Here is a 6,394-nt window from a genome sequence, read left to right as displayed (position 1 = left end):
AGAGAGAGAGAGAGAGAGAGAGAGAGAGAGAGAGAGAGAGAGAGACAGAGAGAGAAAGGAGTAGAGGAAAGACGGAAAGAGAGGGAGAGAGGAACGGGAGAGAGAAAGATGAGGATAAAGTGCAAGAAAGAGCAGAGGAAAAAGAGGAAAGAATGGAAAGAAGAGGAGAAAGAGATGATGGGGAAGCGGAAATAGGAGAAGGTGACGGAAGGAAGAGAAAGTGTGAAAAGCGACGAAAAGGAGGGGGGAAAAAAGTGGGAAATAAGAGGGAGAGGAAAAATGGAGATGGAGCGGAAGGGGAGATGAGAAGGATTCTGAGAAAAGTAGTAAAAGAGAGAGGAGAGGAAAAAGAGAGGGAGGGAGGGAAAGGCGATAGAAGATGAGTAGAGAAAGCGGGGGAGAGAAAGGAGAGAGCGAGGGGAAAAAGAAACAAAGGTTTAGCGAGCGTGAGAAAAGAGAGGGAAAAAGGAATATGGTAGGGATGGGAGGGAATGGGGGAGGGAGACAGTTGGAGAAGAGGGGAGAAGGAAGAGAGAAGGAATGGAGGGGTAAAGAGAGTTAACGCGGTCGCACGATAATAACGAAACCAAAGGAGACAAGGTGACTCCGCGCAAAAATCAGCTTGCACGCACACAACTGTGCGCGCACAGTTCTTGAAACTGGTCGACGGCTTCGACATTCTCTAGATTTTTCTATCTCCGTGAACGGAGCGCGCTCGAAGAGAGCCGCGAGGCTTCCTAGATAGCCGTGTGTACCGCTTGCTCTTTCATGCTTACCGGAGAACGGCCAAGCTTACTCGAGCAGGATCGCCGCTCATAAATAAGATGTCAATGAACGACAACGCCTCGAGTTTCGCTTCCAGTTACGCGAACCTGCCTTGGCCACGACATAAAACTATCTACGGGACGCCCGCAAATAAACGGACGTGATGTGTAACGTGTTTAGTAGCGTTTATTAATTGTTGCAATAGCGCGTATTGATCCTTCGAAGAACCCCATGCGCGGTATATATTCATACGTTTTTAATAACGATCAGTTAATTTCGTAATATACACATGTGACATTAATAATGCAATTAAAACGCAAGAAAAGTGTTCTGAGGCTAGTTTATCTGATATATGTCGCAGGAGATGAAAAGGAAAAAAGTAATCACGCGATGTATTAGCGACGTTATAGGTGTAGAAGGGGTACAACATGGCTTCGTTATAAGAGCTAAGCGAGACCTCTTTCCTCGACCTCTGTTCATCTCTGTCTCTCTTTTCCGCGACCTCGCGGACCGCCGAGCGTGATCTATGGTCCAAGTAATAGCATGGTAGAATCACGTCGAAGAATGAGGGAGAATGAGGCAGGCAGGCAGGCAGGCAGGCAGGCAGGCAGGCAGGCAGGCAGGCAGGCGAGCAGGCAGACAGCACGAGCGAGTGAGCGAACGAGCGAATGGTCGAGTGAGAAGGTACGAGGGAGGAAAGGAGCGGCGGGAGAGAGATGTAACAGGTGAATGAACGACAGGATCGTGTACATAATCTAACACTCGCCGACACACCGGCCGGGATATCTCACATATCGCACACCGTCGCTGCGGAATTCTCGACTTTGGAATATCGGCGGTAGGTCGTTCTCGATCGTCTGCCAATCCCGCGCGACGAATCCTTCCATTCACTACTCCGAGCGAGAGTAGAGACGCGCGGGCAGGCTGAACTCTGCGGGTTCGCGAAAGAAGAAACTTCCGTGAGATGCGTCTCATCGGGGCGGTATTATTTCTAAAATAATCACGATCCCAGCAAAATCGACGAGATGTCGACGAGCGACGCGCATTGATGTGCACTATGTGGGAAATTAATCAGAATATTCGGCACGATCTTTCGCCCAATGTAACTCGAGTGACGTATGTCTTGTTCCGTCGACGGGGTTTTAATGGGGTTCTCAGGATCCGCGTAATTAGTGTTTCTATAAAAGTAGACTGAGGGAGAGCTCGTAAGAAGAGCCCCATGGTTGGGGCTGAGTCGAAGACAGAGAACGGACCCGTTCGGTTACCGAGAGAGATCCAATTCTAAGGCCCATAAGAAGCGAGAGAACGGTACCGTGGGCTTCACAGAGGAGACCACCTATTCGAATGAATGGCTCCGACTGGATCGTGCGCGCGTGAACCAACTGAAACGTAGAAAAAACCTTCGGTTCTGGTACGTGGAACGCGGTAACGAAGATCTTCCGCGATCTAGCTCCCGTAATTCGATATTCATGAACACCGGACTTTACGAGGCGAACGTTGCGGCGAATAAGCCGTTCGGGTGCTTAAGACTCGTCGCCGTTAGTAATCACGCTTCGCGGCGGCCGACGAATAGCTTGTTACAAGTACCTCTCTCTTCTTCGTGCTGACAGGTAAATCTGTTTCTTAAATAAATACGTCGACGAACGCGCTAACTGTGTTAATTCCGTTCTCCTCCATACAAAAGCTTCAATTCGATGTCCACAACATCTTACGATAATCGACATTCCCGAAACATTTCACTTGGAGAATCAATTTTCGAGAGACGTTTCAACGTCACTCTCTGTAACGCGTCTCTGTAAAGGGATCTTTCGTTTCTAATCGTAACCTTATCAAAGAGCGAGACATTTAATCAACCATCTTGTGATGCAAAAACGTTTACTCTCGAGAGCGTGCAAAAATAGGGCCGTTAGCGTCGCGAAAAATCAATACGCTAGTGTCGGTTCACAAAAATGGTGAAGCACGCGGGGAACCACGAACGGATCAGGTCGTGAAAAAAGCTCAGGATCGAGGGCGATCGAGGCGCGATACGGATCCGCTTCCGCGATCCGATTGAACTGTCGATCCGCGAACGGTCGAGATTTACGGGGAACAATAGATGAGCGCAGCGGCGGGGTCGATCCGGTAGAGAGACCAGCGCGGTGGCGGTACAGGTGAATGAATGACGTGATCCGCGCTTTCGCGCATGGATCATCCGCGCGCGATATAAGGTCTTCCTCCTCCGTTTGTGTGTATAGGATAAGAGAGGGAGCAGGGGGACCTCCAGCGAAAGGAGGAGGAAGAGGAGGAGGAGGAGGAGGAGGAGGTATGTCATGCCGCGGCATGTCGTGCGTTATTTCATGGGACGACGACGACGGCATCATCGTCGCCGCATTCCTACGGCGTCGAGGTACATAAGTGGTTGTACAGTTAACCCGTCGGGTCCGGCTGTTCGCCGGTTGCACCGGGGGAGGTCACCCGAGTTCCGAGAACGATCGTCCCCGCCTTCCTTCTCCTGCTGCCGTTGCGACTTGTATTTGTGGTGTATGTGCGTGCGTGCGTACATGTGTGTGTGTGTGTGTGTGCGCGCGCGCGCGCGCATGGTCATGTGTATTGTCCCTTTTCCTCCTCGTCGCTATACGCAGTACGTACGAGTGCAGAGTTGTCTCCCCCGGTTGTCTGTATGCCCCACTACCATCGCGGGGGCCCTTCGAGGTGTACCATCGCCGGTGGTTCGAGTGGATTCTTTCCCTTCCCGAGAGTTCTTTCTACTTTCCACGGTCAGGGCCCCGCCGCTACTCCTGACTCTGTCTGCCGCGACGTTCACCAGACAGCTAGGGCGCGACGGCCAATTGTTTTGGGACCGAGGGAACGGGATTCGCGATGTGGCCGCTCGCGGTGCTTCAACCTTTCTCCTGCTGCTGAATTTGCGTATACTGGCCGACAGAACTCGAGAGACAGAAGCACCGAAGCACGATGGGATAAAAATAGAGACATAAGGAATTCACCAGCGGCCATTAATTTGCGAACGCGCGTTGAAGACTTGACATAAAAAAGGCTGTCAGGTGGCGTGTTCGTAAAGTTATTTCCACGTCGAAGAGGCTTCTATATGCCAAGGTCAATAGCACTGTGAGAGGCATTCGTGGATGTCATTCGTATTATTATATTCGCGTAGTTCTCCTCGAGATGCGCAAACACGTTGTTAAATGGAAGAAAAAGAGAGACGAAGAGAAAGAGGAAGAAAGAAAAATTGTCTCACGTTACGAGAATATTTGTTATTTACTCTTCTTTCGAGATAAACTTCTCGTTAAACTGTCCGCGATAAGCCTCATTATTTTATATAACTCGACGAGGGAGAGATACGTGCCGACGTATTAATTAACGCCGACCTTCCTCTAACGCTAATCGTATCACCGTAACATTCGATGCGTGGCTAATCTGCCTATTAGCGAGACTATCATTCTTTCATACAGGCGCGAGGGAGCGATCGAAGTTGCGGAGCAGGGACGAAGGGCGCGAAGAGAAGGATATGAGAGAAGTCGAGTAGATAACCTTAGAAACAGGGAGACCGAGAGAGAGAGAGAGAGAGAGAGAGAGAGAGAGAGAGAGAGAGAGAGAGAGAGAGAGAGAGAGAGAGAGAGAGAGAGAGAGAGAGAGAGAGAGAGAGAGAGAGAGAGAGAGAGAGAGAGAGAGAGAGAGAGAGAGAGAGAGAGAGAGAGAGAGAGAGAGAGAGAGAGAGAGAGAGCTCTATCGTAGGGAGCGGAGGATGTCGAGCCGAAGAGGAATGCCTCTCGCGCGAGAAGTCCGTCCAGGATCCCAACAGAGATCCGGGAGAAAGTATTGGCGAGCGAGTCGACACGCGCGTGGACTCACACACACGGCAGGTTTTCTACTTGCAGGGATTTTTCTAGTGAAACCCGCCGGCTCGTCGCATGGCTGTCTTAATTGCGACTCGGCGCGGCGACGAATGTGTGTTCCGGCCGGGATAGAAGTCGAGGAAGCACCATCTTCTGGAGACATCTTCGTGTTTGACATCGAGAACCATGTCTATTTGAACGAACAAATCGTGTGTCTATGCGATTTATCTAGAGTAGTAATTCTACCGGCAATTTAGGCGGACGATCGACCGAAAGGATCTGGCCACGTTCTGTTATCGATTGATTTAGAGTACGTACAGAGCGTATAATTTCGAAATGTTGCGCGCGCGGAATACACACGACTCCATCGGCGTCGAGCCGTCTCGTGTCGAAAACCGCGGATTTCATCTAGTAGAAAAAAAGAGAGCCGCCCGGACCGGTCACTTGGACGTGAAAAAAACTCACGCGCGTGTGAGTTTCGGCACACGCACGAACGACCTAACACGTGCCCCACGTTCCCACGTACCGTTATTTACGCATATTTAAGACAATCAGGCGATTTAGGTGGTCCTCTCGCGAGAGAGGCGAACACGAGACGACGAGCGGAGGAATGCGGTGAAAAGCGAAATCATGCACGCCTCGCGTTACGCGTCAGAATCGCGCGACAGTGAATCCAAATCTGTCTGTTCAATTGCCGTTGTTAATCTCAACGATGAAGTAATCAATCGAAAATCGCGTTGGATACCGATGTGGTACCGCTTAATAGACCATCCGTGCCGACTGGGAAGCTAGTCGTTGGTCCGTAGCAGCACATCGCTGCAGCTTCGCCGGACGTATCGCGGACGCCATGTTGCATTCCATAAAGCCGCGGTTGTCCTTACGTGGCAACACCTATCTGCGCTCCTACCTGCCGCAGGACGAGAAACGTCCTGAAGCTAATATCGCGCGAAATTCTGCCGTTTCTACCGTCCGATCGATTGATCCTTAATCCTCGATAGAAAGTATCTTAACGATGACAGCGTTGTTCGTAAAAGCCGTCTCATAGGAGTTTAAAGGTTTAGAGTTTCACGTTGAGAATGGGTTAAAGATTGAAAAGTGCGCGGAGGATTCAAGAATGGCGACTTGAGAGAGAGCTCAAGGTTATGTGAAATCGACATCTGTAATAAGCCAAAGTAATATATCACAATTTCGTTATTTTGTTATTCGTATATTGTGTTATCAGAACGAAATAAAAAAATCGAAGCACGAATAAAACGGCGAGAGAGTGTAACAACGCGTCGGAGCGAGGGCGCACAACGCGTCTCTCGATATTGCTTCATCTCAATATTTATTTCTTCGACCTGATTCGCAACAATGTTGCCCGTCGGGCACGAGTCGATCGGTTAAGATGCCATGACGAGGCTTTCCTCGCCGCGACGGTGCTCGGCTCGGTTAAAGGAGTGTGTTCGACGAGAAGCAGGAGGAAGTCGAGGAACAGGACGAGAGGGGATGGTTCCGAAGGAGGTGCAAGGATGTTCGCGCAGAGATTCGGACGAGCGCGCGCGCGCGCGCGATCGTGAGCGCGAGAAGGAAAGACCACGTTTATCGCGTGCGCAAAGGTGCGTGTACATACGCACGTGTGTAAAGGAGCGAGACCGAGGACTCGTAGAGCGAAAAAGAGGAGACGATGAGAGGAGAGAAAGAAAGGGAAAGACCCGCGAATTCGCGTGTGCGCCCGCATACGCGGGAGACATAGAGAGGAATTTGAAAAGAGAACAAAAAGGAACAAGTGCGATAGAGAAAAAGAGAGAGAGAGA

The 6,394-nt window shown here is 50.5% G+C and overlaps 1 protein-coding gene across 3 annotated transcripts in view; it reads right to left on the bottom strand.

Annotated features, from left to right (window-relative positions):
- Positions 1-6,394, bottom strand: part of LOC116843130 (zinc transporter ZIP11) — a 31,228-nt gene that overhangs the window by 8,196 nt on the left and 16,638 nt on the right. The window lies entirely within an intron of this gene.

Source organism: Odontomachus brunneus, unplaced genomic scaffold, assembly GCF_010583005.1.
Source record: "Odontomachus brunneus isolate Ranch 3 - 2012 unplaced genomic scaffold, Obru_v1 Obru_scaffold_030, whole genome shotgun sequence".
Taxonomy (NCBI): Eukaryota; Metazoa; Arthropoda; class Insecta; order Hymenoptera; family Formicidae; genus Odontomachus; species Odontomachus brunneus.
Note: the sequence above shows the minus strand (reverse complement) of the source record. Positions and strands in the feature narration are given on the sequence as shown.